Consider the following 17,500-nt stretch of genomic DNA (forward strand, 5'->3'; position numbering starts at 1 on the left):
AGGGGGAGGGAGAGGGAGAACATGCTAGGTTCACTGCTGGCCAGTTAGATCTTGCGCCAATTAAAGCAATGGTTTAAAACTCCCATTCTTCCTTAGTGCAATGGTCATACTGATCAAGAAAACTCTGAGTCTTTTTGATTAGAAGACTATAAATCTGGGTGAGCTCCTTATTGTCAAAGGACATTGCACAGATGTTTCATGGTTATCTTGTGGTCTAGAGGAAAATAGTATACCATAAACATTTTAATAGAGGAAGAGGGGTGTGGAAAGTTCTATACAAATTTCTCCAGTCTTCTGTGGAGCAAATGATAATATGACAGCCCTGAATGAGAAGTAGCCCATGCCATGAGATTCACAGTTTTGTCTTCTCCTCACCTGCAAGGAAAGTACAGCAACACTACTCCCTCAACCAAGGTAGTTAAATTAACAGTGGGCCCTCTTTCCCCAGAAGCATCACTAGAAACCTGTCATGCCATAAAGGACAAGATGACAAGACAGGCTGAGAGAAGGCCCTTAGTCTTATAGTATACAGCTCAAATCTGACAATGCTTAGATGACAGAGGGAACACCTAATCTAGCTGCAAAAGTGCCTTGGAGTGGGAAAGGTTATGCAGTGCCTCAATTAGTCCATGAAGCACCTGTGATGTTATAAGAGGCTGCCCTCTCCTCACGTTCTTAGGAAAAAAAAAAGGAATTTTTTGATGGAGAACGTATGATTTCCATTATTGCCACTGTCTTTGAATGTTCTTCAAATTCTATAATCTGGAAAAATTCCAACATTTCACAACAGTTTTCATTATTGAAAATTCAAATTGCTGACTTCCTTTTCTTAGAGGAAAATGGATGTTTTCATGAAGAATCATATTGCTCAGTTGATACATTGCTCCAAACTCTTGCCATCAAAACTGATGACAAGAGTTCTCACTGGCATGGGATTAACTGCAGTGATTGGATCCCATAAAATCTGCCAGGAGATTCCACTGTTGAATGATTTATCTTTCTTTAATTAGTCATTTAGGAGCTTGTTGCAAATAAGATCTTGGAAATATTTGAGAGAATGGGGAAGGTAGAATTCAGAACTTAGTCGTATACTATTGTTAGTTCTTTTTCTGCTGCTAATACCACAAAGTACTGTATTATTATTTCTTCTGTTAATTTCAAAGCCTGAATGAGTTATGAAGGGACTTGCTTTGGGTCAAAGTCCTAGTGCAAGGTTGTGGGGTGGTATTAGGTGATGGCCACTTTACTAGTAGAGTCAGGAGGATGTGCTGGGCATTATGTAGTGAGAGATAGGTAGCACCCAGAGAAGAAGCCTAGCCAGACTGGTTTTTATAGCAGATAACCCACTAGCGATATCTACAGAGTAACCTGTTACCCCATTAGTCTATTCATAAGCACAGGCTCCTAGGAACTCTGTTAAAAAGTCCCACTTGGCTTCCCCTCTTAATATCTCATGCAAGTGTTAAATGGCAATATGAGTTTCAGAAGGTAATAACCATATTCAAACCACAGCAAATACCTATTTCTTCACTGTCTTCAGATGGATATCCCATGTCAACAATATCTAGTATATCATTTCCAAAAGAAACCTTGGAAAAGATAATTAGCATTAAAAATTAATGTAAGGGCCTCCATATTTCAATTGTTATCATTTTTCTGCCTGCATCAAAAAAGGAATAGATAGTGGCCAATTTTTTGGGCTGCTAAAATACTGGACTTATACACAGGTTAATGTAGAAAGTTTCTGATAGTGAAAGAAAAGGAAGCCAAATTGCTGAGAACCACTGAGGGTTTCCTTTTATTCTTTAGTTCAGTGCTATTTGAAATAGAGAAAATCCTCAAAAAGTCATAAATTTTTGCAGTGAATTATTTAGCAAAACAAAGCAAAAAGAAAGGTCCATCTCCTCTCTTAAATCTGATATATCACTGTTCTCATAGCAAAAATGAGCAAAAGATATGGAAAACTTAAAGTAGAAAAATTTGAAATTCATATTTGCATTTAGCTATAAGATTTCCTTATTCTGATAGGCTTTCAAAAACGGAAAAGTCATAATAAAAGGCAAGAAAAACACCTAAAGGAAATTTGTGGGAAATTTACCGCCCGGGTTATATTTTTGAACGGCCTCAAAACAAGCACATAAAATGTAGGTGAATATGCTGCCAGACATGCACATTTTGTTGTGAGCAAACCAGCAAAGTGCATGTGTCTCACAAGCCAGCTCCTCCATTCAGTATACAAAGCTTTGCACACATAAGGAGTGAAAGGGGAGAATGCGGGGCAAGGAACTCACTGGGCAGAATCTAAGCCTACTGCAAAATCCCACAACATGCTGAGTTTGGCAGAAGGCTGGGCAGAGATACCTAAGTAAGCAATGAGTAGTGAAAGTACAGCCACATTTATATTACAAAATCAGTTTCACTGCTTAGGTGATCAGAGTACTAACGTCAAAAAGGGAGCTGAAATAATTCTCCCAAAGTGATACAAACCTGTAGTCCCAGCACTCTAGTGGCTGAAGCAGGAGGGTCACCGGGGTCCAGGCTACATAGTGAGTCAGGTCAGCCTGAACTGCATAGCAAGACTCTGTCTCAAAGCAAAACTTAAAAAAAAAAAAAAGAATCCCCCAAAAGATTTATTTAAACATTGGCTAAATCAGTGGCTTTCTTATCAATATGGCTGAATGGCTATAGAGGAACAGAATGAAGTGGGAGCAGGGAAGAAAGAATAGAAATGAAAAGGAAGAAAAAAAATTCAAGCAGAGACTGTACACAATTAGGAACTGAGAATTTGCAGGCGGGAGGGTAAACATTTGAGTAACAGAATAAAGTGGCTAGCTGCAACAGTTTCTCATCTATGAATGGGGTAAGTGCCCAGCCTATGCTGGCCACTCATACTCCTCCCACACTGCAGGACCCATTAAACTTTTGCATTATCAAAGAGGAGTGAGTATATTCCCTGGAGGCTCTGAAGGGCAGAGCCTGGTACAATCCTACAAATCTGGTTTTGTCTTTAAAATGAATGCAAATTATATATTCTAATCTCAAGTTTACTCATACTTTTCCATACAGGTATTGCTTGCAATCTAGACAACCCAGGTCAATGCTCCTTGTTAATGGTATAGCTTTGCAAATCCCTTGGTACACAGGATAACCCTGAGAACACGGAATCTGGACTGGGTATAAGGGAAGAGGAACTGGATTTCTAGCTATTGGTAATTAGTCTGGCTAGGTGTGTTGGTGCACACCTGTAATCGCAGCACTTGGGAAGCGGAGGCAGGAGGATCACTGTGAGTCAATTCCAGCCTAGGCTCATAGTGAGTCCATGGCCAACCTGAACTACATAGTGAGGCCCTGTGAAAAACAAAAAAACACAAAACAACACAACAACAATAATGGGCCTGGACCTACAGGGAAGAATGAATAACAAAGGCATCAACACCTTGAGGAGCAAAGAGGTTGGGGTTTTCATGAATATTTCACCCTAAATTCTGGGCCACAGTAGACAGGATACTGGTGTTCTGAAGCAAGTCAGTGTCTGAGAAAGAACTGGGTGACTAAATCTAAGCACAGCCATGAAGAAAGTGAAAATTACGTTTTTAATCCAGTGTTTTCTTCGTCTCCACTTGTGACACCACTCAGTCTAGTCCACTCAATCCAGCTACCAGACAGTAGACTACTCAGAATTCATGACGAATTTGTCAGAACACAAATTCATGGACCCTATCCCCAAGGCTGCTGATTCTCTGGGTCTGGCATGGAGCCTGGAAAGAGGGTGAGGAATAGAAGACATAAAGGCCCCCTGTAGAGGACATAGAGTCCATGAGGGCAAAAGGTATCAAGGTCTAATCATTTATAAGGAATCTGAGTAATTCAGGTTAAAGTCAAGGTCTGTATGTGTGGCCATTGCAGGAAAACTGGCACCATGGATGAATTTAAAAATCTAAATGAAGCATTACTCACTTTCAATAATTTTCAAGAAAAAGATGAATAAAGTAGTGTTATTAAGATAATTTACAATTAATAGTAAATAGAATAATTTGCTGTTCACATATTTCTAACAGAAATAGCCACAGTTTATGTGTATACCCCAGTGCATAGTTTACTGTTCATTTAGCATCAAAGGACAAAAATTGTAGGCCCGATGATTCCACAGCCTACATACCAGTGTCTCAGGCAGGCTCCTGTATTTTGAGGTGCTCTGAGAGTCCTGTGGTGCATTGAATGTTTCCATGAGATTTATGTATACCACCCCTACACCAGTAGGCTTGGAGGTTTATGTAGCAATCAGATAATGGATCTGTAGAATTTTACAAAGCAGACCAAACTGGAAACACAGTAAAGTGGAGTGAAGGCTCCACTGGTGGTTCTACTGGCACCTTGCAGTTACAAAGGAGACAGTGCATTTCTGTGCACTAGAACAGCTAATGATGATTACTTCCTTTTAACTTGTGCCAAACAGGGATAACCGTAGATTTCTGGATAAACATGCAAAAGATATTCTACAAACCTGGAGAAAATACATTGTTTATTGTTTTTAGAAATTAAATTCATGAATTTAATTAATGGTCATGAATATCTGTTTGGGCAACAACTTCCCTGTCTCTCTCCCTCGGATCAGCACAGTTCTACCAAAAAAACACTGCAAGGTGTATGCATCATTTTAATTTTTGTAGTAGCAACATTTACAAAGTAAAAATAAACTGGTAAAAATAATTTATACATTTTATTTACCTAGTCTATCAAAAGCATTGGTATTGCAACATGTAGTCAATCTAGAACACCAATGAGATAGTTTATATTTTTTGACTAAGTCTTTGAAATCTGGAGCATATTTTAGATTTACAGCTTATCAATGGCCATATTTCAAGTGTCCAATAGTCACATGCTCAACAGCCATAGTCAGTAGCTATCACACTGAACTTACTGCACCAGATACCCTGTGATCAGCAGAGAATAATGAAAGATGAGACCTGCTTTCTGCCAGGCATGGCCAGTACTCTGTTCCCTTCAACCAGCAATTGTTAACATCACTGATTTAACCATGTGACACGTGTGGGGACCCTGATGATGTCTACCTATAAAATAGAAATGATGCTTAGCTGTTATGACTGCTAAGTGTCAAACATCAAACACCCAGTGTGATAGCTCAAGCTGATCATATATCCTCTTTTTCTCCTTCTTCTTTCTTTTTTTAGGAAATTAAAATCTAAAAATTATCTTAAAATTGCATTTTTCTTTTTATTCTTAAATTTGGTACATGGTTGAGAAATAGGGAGGGGAGGGAAGATTCTGTTTTTATAGCTGACATCTTAACTGGGAAAAACGTGCCAAGGGAAAAATAAAAAAGTCCCCCCCCCAGTGGAGGAGAAAGAAAATAATCTCTACTGCAGTCCCATGTTGCCTGCCTTGCTGATGCTTCTTGCTGCCTGGACATACTGCCCAAAGTGGGGCCATCTCAGGTCGCAGGCTATCGAAATGGTGAGTGACACTGACAGAAGTGGAATCTGACTTCAAAAACAAGAAAAAAAACCAAAAGGAATCAGGCAGCATGCTAAAGAGGTTGATTTCTTTTCTGGGGGTGGAAGGAGCCACTCTCCCAAGTCCACAGGCAGCTGAGCTTTGCAATGCCCCAGGATTTGGAAGATTTAACTCAAAACCCCTCTCATCAACGCGTTCACAGCAAAACTAATGACCTGCCAGAGTTTGGGGGCGGTGGTTTAGGAGGGTCGGTGAGTCTTTCTGTTCTTCTGCAGAAAGAACAAAAGATGCAGGCCATTTGCACTAGGTTGCCTGGTTTAATCCATACTGATGCATAAGCTCACAGAACACCCTCAAAGGGAGTCAAGCACATGGGTGTGTCTATATAAGCTAAGGCAAAATGGACTAGGCTGAAAATGTTTTGCCACCTCAAAGATCTGCTAGGCTGCCAACCGGGCTCCAGAAGGCACAACCAGGACCATGGGAAGAAGCTGCTGGAAGCAATTTCCAATCCATTATTTGGAAAGAGCTTCTAAAATTGAATCCAACAATGGTATGGATTCTGGGAGAACAAAGCTTCAAATCAGTGGGCCTGCTCAAGCAGGGACTGTGTGGCCATTTCTCAGGTAAGATGCACTGAAAAACTCTATATTCTACAAAGCCCTTTCACTCAGTTACCAACCTTTAAATGCTGCCCAGGAATGGGATCACACAAAGGAAAGAGATGCAGTCTCAGGCCTCAAAGAACTCTATGGTTTATGATTCCACCCATGCTTGATCGCTAAAATAAGAGAGTTAAGATTCAAATTGGTGCTTTTAAAGGAGTTCGTCCCACGCTGGGCCCCAAACTCATATATGGCAGCCTGCTCCAATAAGACAACAAAAACAATTAAAATAGAATCCTTGGGTCATGCTGATCTTCCTGTGCAGAACCCCACCACCACCATTTTGACTAATCCATTATCTTTCAGGTACCCAGCAAGGCCTTGTTACTCCCCAAATCCCCTCTGGCAGACAGGACTGAAATAATGTTCTCTCTATATCTGGAAACCCTACACGTACACTCAGCACTATGATGCATGAATCATTTTGTATTTTTGTCGTTTCCATAAGATTATAAAGCTCTCAAGGGCAAGCATAGTTTGCATTTTTTTGTATCTAGAACTATGACAGTTCTAGGTTTATTACATGAACAGTGAAAAATATGTAGTGAGTGAAATGAAAATCTAAGAGTATTAGGAATGTTGAAAAATAATTGTGTTAAAAATTTATGATCCCAAAGGAGAAAACCAATAAGAAAATTACTTCTTTGTACTTAAGAAACAAGAATAAACATGGAATGGGACAGGAAAAACAGATATAAATGCTATAAGAGTTCAAGTATTACTGAATTGCTAAATTAATTCATATTTGAAACTAATATATAAATCAATATTAGGCACTCTATACATAACTGATTTGAGTTGTACATGTTCAATATAAAAGGTTTCATTGGATAATTTAATTAAAAAAAATCCCTAATCTGTTCCCTTTCCTTATTTAATGCTTATTTAATACTCATATTGGAAGAATCTGTGCCTATAATGAGTATGCTTCCAGGGTGCTCTACCTTGGATCTTTCTGAGGCCTCCAGGAATATTTATGCAGCCCAGTGGACCACATCCTGATTATTATCTTTGTTTTGAAGATAAAAAGTTAAACCCTTGCTCAGTTACCTCCAGGAAGCTCCATCTTTTTAACTTAGTTATTGGGCCACACTCAATGTCAATTTTATTTCCAGTAGGACGATCTGCAGTGACTTTAATAAGCCCTGACACTGACACCAGCAATCACTGAAAGGACCCAGGATCTCCATTTCTATCACTTGCCTCAGGTTCAAGGATGAGGGTTAGAAATCTCTTCCATGGAGTTACAGTTTTCTATCTCAGCTCAAGCCACCACAGACCTGGACTCCCTTGTTAAAGCCCATTACTTACACCCTTCTTTTCTATAAACACACACACACACCGACACCTGGCTAAGACATCACAGTTACTATGTTTAAGAATTATTGTGTTAAAGGCATCATCACTGATAGCGTTTTATCTTCACAAAAACTCTGAGGTGGATTCTACTACAAACTGTGTATAGGTGACAAAACTCAGTCACATAAAGGATAAGTGATGTTCCCAATATCACACAGCTGGGAACTGCACAGCCAAGATGTAAACCAAGCAATATGATTCTAGAACAGTCTGCTCTGTGTCCAGAACTTCTCACTATCTCCACCCCTGGTTTTCACATCTGAAACAGAACAAAAAGCCATCACAAAAGTGATGAGAACCTACTGACTTGCCCAAGGTCAATGAGAGATGGTGAGAAATTAGTTCATGTGGCATTTGTGTGAATTAACATTTGTAATGGGCAACATATGGTGATCTGTGCTGATTTTTTGGCAGAGGTCTGGCAGAGAATACTCAGAGGACACTGTCTCTCCAGGATATTCCCGGATGTGCTCTGTTGAGCTTAGTCTACCACAGGCCACAGAAGGATCTTTCTTATCCATTTTCCATATTAGCAGTCAGTATGCTTCTTTACCAAACCTTAAGTTTCCTTTGTAAAGGACTGAGATCTGTCTTTGTCTGCTCTCATTTTAGCCTAATGTCTCAATGTTTTCTGGGGCTGTTTATTTTTGTTCAGATGTCAAGATTATGAAAACCATTGTAGATGAACTTCTGGTAGTCTGGAGACTATACAGGATATAACAGCAAAAGCTATAATATCTTATAATATTTATTGATCTAGAGAGTATATTTTGAAGCCAAAGCTTAAGTATTTTATGTACCATCTTGCATTAAAAGTAGAAAGTAATTATGTAGTTCCAAAAAGTGGATGAAATAAAAATTATTGTAATATTTCCCCATAAGACTATGGGGGTACCCAAACTACCCTGATTATACTTATTTTTAATGCTTCTGCCTCCCCCACTAAAAAGGATAGAATTTGTCATATTGTAAAATACCATCTGATGCACTTGAACCTCAGTGAAGCTAAAGCTTAATTCTATGTGACATTTCTGGTGGTGTGTTATATTTTTGCAAAAATAAATCCCTTTGATTAAAATTTCACACCTATCTAAGGACCATGAAGCACTGATTACCTGGTCCAGTCCTAGTCCAGCATTGCCAAAAGGTTTACAAACCTCAATACAACTTGAGGGGAACTTGGCCTAGACTTCAAGTTAGTGGAATCATTCAAAGCCCAAGGCATTTGCCAGGTGTCCTGTTCCCTGCCCTGTGTCAGCAGCTCTAAATTAGGCACATGCTCTTTAAAACAGCCATGAAAATGATTGGCCCATATAGCCAGAACCCAAAGGAAATCTGAGCAGGTTGGCTATCACTAAGACTGTGGACATAACAGAAGTTCAGCATTTACCTCCTCTGCCATTCTCCATGGGTTTGAGGGGAGAAAGCAAAGCTTCTGGGAAAGCAGTTGCTTAAGTTCCTGTGACATTGAAAGAAATAGAAATAGTTGCAAATGCTCAGATTTGCAAACGCTGGTGTCATGAAATAGAAGCAGGGGCAATCTTCAGGCTAATGCTATTAGAAAACTGTTTGTAAAGCCCGGGGCTTAAACATCTTAGCTTCCTAACTAGCTACTGCTTTAAAAAGGACATTAGGTTCACATTTGCGTCTTCCAGATAAAGATTTTATATCTGAAGTTCAGCCCTCTGGACAGTGTAAAATTATAAGGAATGTTGTCTGGGTTACACCAGTTGTCCACAAATCCAACATTTTGTCTTTGTTGGCGATTTGTGGCCCAGGCCCCATAGGACTTCACCCTCCAAAGATTAGGGAAAGGTGTTTAAAGTATTATCCATAAACCCTTCTCAAAGTTGTTAATGTTTTCAGCTTGTAAAACCTCGCTCATGCTATGTACATGCTGTATAAAATACTATTTTTTCATGTTTATTCTTGGACACTTGTTTCAAGGAGGTTCATTACTTCTCTCATTACTAAAGTTGGAGAACAAGCTCTACCTTCACCTCTTTTGATTAGGTACATTTTAATCATGTCTAAGCTTAGACTCTGGTGGCAATTTGAAAGGTGAACTGACACAGGGCAAGACTGAAAGTAGGAAGCTAGCAAGGATACCCCAGAGGTGGTCCCTGGGAACCACAGAGGGGTTGAACTGAGAGTTGAGTTTGGCACAGGTCTCGGGGAAAGAGGGTGGATCAGATATTATAGCCCTAAAATTTTGGGAAATCACCCGATAACTTCAAAGTAGAACCAAAATCTTTCAAGACCATTTAGAACTAACAGAAATGATGAGTGTGGAAGAAGTAACAAAAGGAAGAAGGCCTGCTGGGGTGGGGGTCCAGCATTTGGCTGTCATGTGAAAGGATGTGGTAGGGTCACCACAGCAAACAGAAGCGGCCCGTTTAAAAATATCTTGAAGATCTTGATCTGCACAAGAACAAAACCAAAAAAGAGGCATTTAAAATATAAATGGAAGATGAGAAGCAGTGTAGAGGATCAAGGGTCAAGGATGTGCCAGTTCTGGAATCTAAGTATTAGATGCTACAGTACAGACAGGGTTCCTATGAATTAGGGACACAACACCTGACAGATGCATGGAGGTGTGACCCATACATGTCCCAAAAAAGGAACAGAAGAAGAAGAAGAAGAAGAAAAAAAAAGCAACTGATGACTTTAAAATTAGAAAAACTAAATTTGGGCTTATTATGCCCAAGAGGAATATAGCCTGATGCACAATTTATGCAAATTGATAAAGCTGATTACACAAATTAGCCAAGGCTTGGGTGTATTTTTTCTCTGGTCAATAAGTCCCCCACTCTTCACCCTTTTCTAAACTCAGTCTACTGCTATGCCATGTGAAACAAATCCTCTTGTTAGTGGTAGTGGCCAATCACTTGAGAACCCTGACTGGAAATAGTTTCTTATTTCAGGCACAAGGCTTGAACTGGTAGGACACTGAAGGAGCAAGACAGATAACAGCTGGTTCTACTATGAGAATGACAAAGTTATTTCCCCCAGCCCAAGACTGTCCCTCAGGAGATTGTTCCTTTGGATAGTCCCTACCCAAACCCCACCCAGGTTTTACTCAGCAGAATGAAGCACATTTGTAAAATATTATTAATATGCATCTCAACCAATTCTCAGAGCCATCTAGGAAGACAAATCTATGATCATCATTTAAATGTGAGAAACTGTTTTGGTACAAAAGCATGCTCACAGAGTCAGAAGGCAATGCGAAAAGGACTCAGATTCAATTCTGTACTCCTTTAATCAATAAGGCTCCAGAAACAGGGCCAGCATAGCTGAATTTTCTGGTTGGTGTATTCACCCTGGGAGTATATACCTCAGGCTGGGAGGAAGGCTCCTTACAAGGATTCTAGTGGGAGCAGTATAGTGTGTGGTCAGGAGGATGGGGTTCACTTACCTATCTGTATTGACTTTGGGGAGAGAGTATTAACTCTCTCTAAACCTCTACTCTGTCTTCTATACAATTAAGGTACTACTATATTACAGTGCTTTTCTTATAAATTTTCTTATGAATTAAAGCATGTAAGATCAGTAAAATCTGTAACATTTGCTATTAGGGCATTTTTAGAAACAGGCAGAACCCATGTATTACTTAGCAAAAACACTCCCATACTGCCAAGTAGCAGCCTCTATTCACGTTAGCTCACTGAATCCTTAGAACCGCTCTGTACATCATTATATGATCAGCCCATCTTACAGTGGAGGAACTGGGGGTTCAGGTGACTTACCTGTGGCCACAGAGCTGGTAAAGGAGGTAGCCGGGGCTTGTGGTTCACCAGTTCGCAGCAGGGCTCTGCACTCTGCAACACACAGTGGCTTCTGACCACAGATTGCTGCTCCTTCTTCCCTGTTTTGCTGAGTTTCTATATGAATTAAACAATTATTAGAAACCTATCTATCCTCCAGAAAGTTACAGCCTAGTATAAATAAAATAGAAGCCAAACTGTCATTGATCACATTTTTCACATGGAAACACGCACTCTATGTGCCCTAATGAGATACAAATAGAAAGTCCTAATAATCTCCCAGTATCTCATCTTATCCAACTTTCTTCTTATATACTTGGAGCATTTGCTTTGATGAGGCTTATCATTTCCCCAAAATGAAAAAGGATAAAGTAACAAAGAAAGACAATCTTGCCCCCAAAGAAGTTATGCTTTGGTCTTTCATTTTTATCCTGCCCATGTACTAGTTGTGGGCTTTGGTGGCTTAATGAGACCTTCTTATGCCCAAAGGCCAAAAAAATTATCCATTCTTATAGTAGGCCCAGTATTCTCACCAAAGTGCAGATTTATTTTTTCTAGTTTGGTGACAGGTGACTGATGATATAAGGTCATGACAGCAAGAGAAAAAGTTGAGAGAGAAAATGAAACACTGTGTTTGAGCATGACATTTAAATAAAAATGAGTTTCCTTCTTGGGTTGTTCTTCACTAAATGTTCTCAAGTCATTCACTAAAGCATTTTTTAAGTCCTCCTGGTAAATATTGATCACATATGTTTCTCACTGTCATTGTTCTTGGCAGTAACAATTTGTACAGAGAACCAATTAGTGATGTTTGGGACATATTTTAAAATTATAGGATATATAAGGAAATACAATACTGCTTATGTGAAATAAAAAGATAACACTGAAAAAAACATGATGTCATTGTACTAATAGAAGCAGAGAAATAATTCCCAAGTGAGAAAAGCAAAAGCCTGATAAGAGTTTATCTCCATGCAAAGAGAGAGGAGCTGAAATAGAGAAAGTGGAACAAGTTACAAAATTATAGCTTTGTGGTAAAAGTGAGACACAGGAATTGTATGTTAATATTACCAGGACAATGGCTTTTCCTTCCTTTCAAGTACTGTATGGGAATAATGCAGAACCAGATGACTGTACTTACAGTGACTTTGAGATCTGAAAGAGTTCTCAGGAAGAGAAATTAAAAAAAAATCTGAGGAGTTTTGGGTTCTAAATTACCAAAAAGCAAAATTAATGAAAAAGTAGGACATCAGTTCACTTAGATGCTTATCTTGACCTTGGGTAAACACAGGAAAGGAGAAAAATTCCAGGAATATTCAAGTGAACAGGTATTGGTGAGAGTCATTGTAACCTTCTTACTAAAGTTCCATAGTATTTTTCATCTCATGCATACTAAATTTAATACCCTATAAAAGAGCTTGTTCTACTAAATTTAGAAGAAAATTGTAGGGAAAGTCATTTCAGGAGTTACATCTCAAAACTTCTTTGAAATTTTCAGAGACAGACTTTCTGCAACAAACTGCTAATGTGGTGTTTGGAAGGGTGTGTTTATTCATTTTTTCTCTTCCTACTACTTAGCTCCTACATTACTCTAAATGAAGTTGATGATGACTCCATGTTATTAAATCCAGTAGGCCATTTCACTTGTCATTTTCTTTGAGCCCTCACCAAATCAGCAATGTAGACCACTGGAAATGTTCATGTCCCCTGGTTTCCAAGACAGCATGCCATCCTGATTTTCCTCTGACCTGTCATAACCCTTCTCCTTAGTATATTCAGATCATCTGCCAACATTTAAATTTCAGGGTTCTTAAGGCCACCTGAAACTGCCTTTTAATTGTCAGGTGTCTTCCTGGAGGGATCTATCTATGTCCAGGTCTTATATTACTCTCTACAGGTGTATGGCTCTGTAACTTAAGACTCCAGCTCAGATGTCTTCTAGTCTTTGCTAGGATATCTTAAAGTAAGGGGAAAAAATGAGAATCAAGACTTGCCATGTAAAGGTACATGATCCCAACAATGAATGTAACTGTACTGTATCCCTAAATGTACCAATAAACTCAATAAAAAAAAAAGTACTTAAATTAAGCATATCTAATACCAAACTCATGATCTTTCCACTCATTTTGGACCTCCTACCGTATTTCTGACTTCAGCCAATGAGATCTCTATCCACAAAGGCCATAAATATACCTCTTCCTCCTTGTCCCCAATTTCATTTTCTAAATAGACTAAGTAAGGTCTTTCTCTTATATATCTCCATTGCTATGACCTTAGACAAATTTCTTTTGCAAATATTCCTAATTCATCACCTCCTATTTCCCTTTGCTCTATCCTCAACCGTTCTCCTATTTCAATCAGGACTATTGTATGGAAAATGGAAATCTGATCTAGTCACTCCTAGAGACCTGTAAAGGTTTTCATTTGTCTGAGGATTAAAACTCCAGATTCTAACATGGCCTAATCACAAAAGCCTACAAAATAGGGGCCATATCTAACTTTATAGTATCATTTCTATTTCATTCCTTTCAGTCTCTTGTTTTAAACACTCTGTCTTCTTTTGGTTCCTCCAAAAGTCTATGTTCCTACTTGCCTAATGGCCTTTGCACATACCAGGCCTTTTCGCCTACTCACCTTCAAGAGCTCAACGTTGTATTATATTTCCATAAAGTATTTTGTGACCTCTCAGCCTATGTCACGTTCTCCTTTTAGAAGATTGTTTAGCTTCTGAACTTTTCCTTCATAACATTGAACATATATGTGATCATATTTGCACATATACATCATATATACTTAATGTTTTCAATAAATGAATGTTCATTCTAATGAACATTAACCAGGACCCAAAGTCTCTGATCAGGCATTCTAAGTAATAAGAAACATTAAGGGTATCCAACTGCTATGGTAGCCCGATTTCACTGACAACTCAATTGATAATGTTCCTGTACATACACCCTTCAAAATGTGACTTTGTAACTCGCATCATCAATAGAATTCATTTCTACTCCTTTTTGAACTGGGGATGGCCTTTATACTTCCTTTGGCAAAAGAATGAAGGGAAGAAGCGATGCCGCGCCAATTCTGAGCCTAGGCCTCACAAGCCTTTGATGCATCCGTTCCTTCCTTAGGAGCTCTTGCAGTCATGGGCTCATTTATCAGAGGAGGAGAGGGCTTGTATGGCAGATCCTTTGTAACTGGTTTTCTTAGACCATGTGGCCATAGTCTCAGGAGTGAACCCAAATGAGCATGGCTGTACCTGGCCCACATTGACTGAACCACTCAGGTTACCTGTACACTCACAAAAAGTAATGAACGGTTGTTTTAAGCCCCTGAATTTGTGAATGCTTTGTCTACATATAAATATATGACATATCTTATTGCCAATGGAAGATTTCTCCATACTCTATCGGATAATGTATTTGACACCTCAAATATTTAGTGATCAGTGAATAATCTCATATATTCTCTTTTTATTTTTCCTTCTCCCCCTAGATAATAATGCACATTTTACATAACAGTAAAGTCATTCCCAAATATAGACCTCTGAAAGTATTATAGGTACAATCTACTCCATATTATAAAAAAATTTCATCAGAAAACAGCATCAACAGAAAGGAAATGTTTTGTTTCCATTGATTATGTAGCTGGATATTTTTGGCTGACCTGGGGTTCTGGTTTTGTTGGTTGAAAAGACTGTGTCAATTCTTTCCTTGTACATCTGTAGGTATTTGGGTCTCAGAGCCACTGGTTGATTATAAGTCTCCTATCATTTTGACTATATCCTTAAATCTACAGGGAAATGGAGGAATCTCCAGGCAGAAAGATTGAATACTGATGAAATCAATAACAATAAAATTTATGTAAAGGAAAAGTGTGGACCTACCCTTGATCAGATTGTGGTAGGAGGCAGCAGATCCCGAGGGAATTCTCATTTGGTCCTTTTGAAGGGTTAGAAATGAACCTGGTTTCAAATGCAGCCCTGAATTTGCATCCGGTCCCATTCTGTTTAATTCACTCAACCATTGAAATGTGAACTAGGAGAAAAATATCTCTCTCTCTTGCTTATATATAATAGATATCTATTAATATATATATATATATATTTATATATATCTAACAAATTACAAGTGGAATAAAAGCATGAGTACAAAGAAACAAGTAAAACAACAACAATTAGAAGAAACTACAGGGGAATTTATTTAGGAATTAATGTTAGGAGATCATTTCTTAAACAAAATGCAAAATTCACAAATCATAAAGGAAAAGATCTGCTATGGATTGGATGTGATTTTTCATCCCCAAGAGTTCAGTTTGGGAATCTTGTTCCCAGGGTGGATATGTTGAGTGGTGGATGGAATTTTCAAAAGGTGAGATCTAGGAGAGGGTCTTATGTTTCTTGAAGCTGTCCTCAGAATGGATCAAATAGCTCTCAAGGGACCCATGAGTTAGTTCTCATGAGAGGTTGTTATTTTAAAAAGCAAGCGTGGCCCTACTCAGTGCTCTGGCTTCCTGACTTTTGAGATGATCTCTTATTCCTACATGCACTCTTATCAATGTGATGTAATCCACCAGGAGGCTTTAACCAGAGCTAAGGTGATGTAGTCACCAGGCACTTGAAACTCCAGAAATGTGAACTAAATAAGCTTATTTTCTTAGTAAAGTTATTCAGCTTCAGGTACCTTGCTATAGTCAGAGAAAACTGACAAATATAAGATTCATTTATTTGCATTGAAATTTTTAAGTTTGTTTAATAAATGTCACCATATCCAAAACTAACAAATGAAAAGCAACATCTCACACACACACACACACACACACACACACAAACCCCACAAACCACACACTACAAAGAAAATCTAAGTAAACAGGAAATCATCAGTACTCAAAATATACAAAAAATTCACTATAAATCAATCAAGAAAAAGTCAAACAGACCAAGTAAAAAATGTACAGGAAATATTTAGAAGATATTCACAGGAGAAGAAACCTAAATGGTTAGGAAAAATAAGAAAAAATATTCAGTCTCACTGAAAGAAGTGACCACTTATCTGTTGGCAAAATTTTAAGTCTGATATTATCAGGTATTGAGCAGAATCTGGAAAAATACAAACTATTGTAAACCATTAGTGTGTATATACTTTATCTTATCACAATCCATACATTCCACTTCTAGGTACATATTCTAGAAAAAAAGATAAAGAACAAAAAGTGCATCGCATTATTATTTTAATGTCAGAAGGGAAATAATCTTTTTTTTGTAGGTAGGTAGGGAGGGAGGGGTTGAAGGGAGGGCAAGGGAATGGGGAAAATATGTAAACCAAGGTTGATTGTGTAAAGGTACAAATTTCCAACAATGAGTATCATTCTATTGTATACATTAAATATACCAATAAAACTAAGAAAAAAGAAAGGAAAAAATCTTAAAAACCCATCAATAAAATATGAGCGAATTAAGTTGGTATATATATATATATATATTTACAGAGAGATATAATGAAGTACAATATGGCAATTAAAAATAACAAGTTTATATTATATGTAGAATAGGGTTAAATTTCTGGAAAAAACTTGGAATAAAAGCAAATAGTTTCATATTTTGCAAAACATGATATGAAAAATATATATATATGTCTAAATTTAAATGTAACAAATGTATGTGAATAAAAAATACAGTACTCATGATCACTTCCTTAATATTAAGGAAGAAGCTAACAATGTCAGGATATAATTTAAAAGATTTAATTGAATATGTATCATCTTCATGTGCTATAAGGAATTGAAAATGTCTAAAATAAAGATAACAGAATATGGAAAGATGTTGGTGATACATGGTGGATACACTGATATTTAATGTATTGTTCTATGTAGTTTTCTGTATTTAAAAATATTCTGTTCTACATATGTTTATTAAGCATCAATTACATACACAATATACTATTAAGTAACAGAAGAAGAGAAAAAACTCAGGTTCAGTTCCCTGTCTGATCACAGGGTGCCCTGTGAAAGTATAACTGATGCCTCTGCATATAGTTCCATAGCTATAAAAATTACAGGGAAGACTCAGTTTCTACCTGCAGGGAGTTCTCACACCACAGGAAGAGCAGACTCAGTGGTGCATCCATGTGGTGAAAGCTCCCTAATCTTCCATTTCTAGTAAAGTAGAATATGTGATTGATTCATAGTGCAATAAATTAGGTGCTAGGATTAAGGGTGGGAGATCAAATTAAACTGGTC

At 38.0% G+C, this 17,500-nt stretch overlaps 1 long non-coding RNA gene across 1 annotated transcript in view; it reads right to left on the bottom strand.

The window, feature by feature from the left end:
• The window catches only part of LOC117283603, a 551,579-nt gene that overhangs the window by 121,540 nt on the left and 412,539 nt on the right, over positions 1 to 17,500 (bottom strand). Inside the window, exon 3 of the long non-coding RNA XR_004514634.1 lies at positions 11,249 to 11,383. This is a non-coding gene — a long non-coding RNA (uncharacterized LOC117283603). The remainder of the gene's footprint in view (positions 1 to 11,248; positions 11,384 to 17,500) is intronic.

This window comes from Fukomys damarensis, unplaced genomic scaffold (assembly GCF_012274545.1).
Source record: "Fukomys damarensis isolate Sample0158 unplaced genomic scaffold, DMR_v1.0_HiC HiC_scaffold_28, whole genome shotgun sequence".
NCBI classification, from domain to species: Eukaryota; Metazoa; Chordata; class Mammalia; order Rodentia; family Bathyergidae; genus Fukomys; species Fukomys damarensis.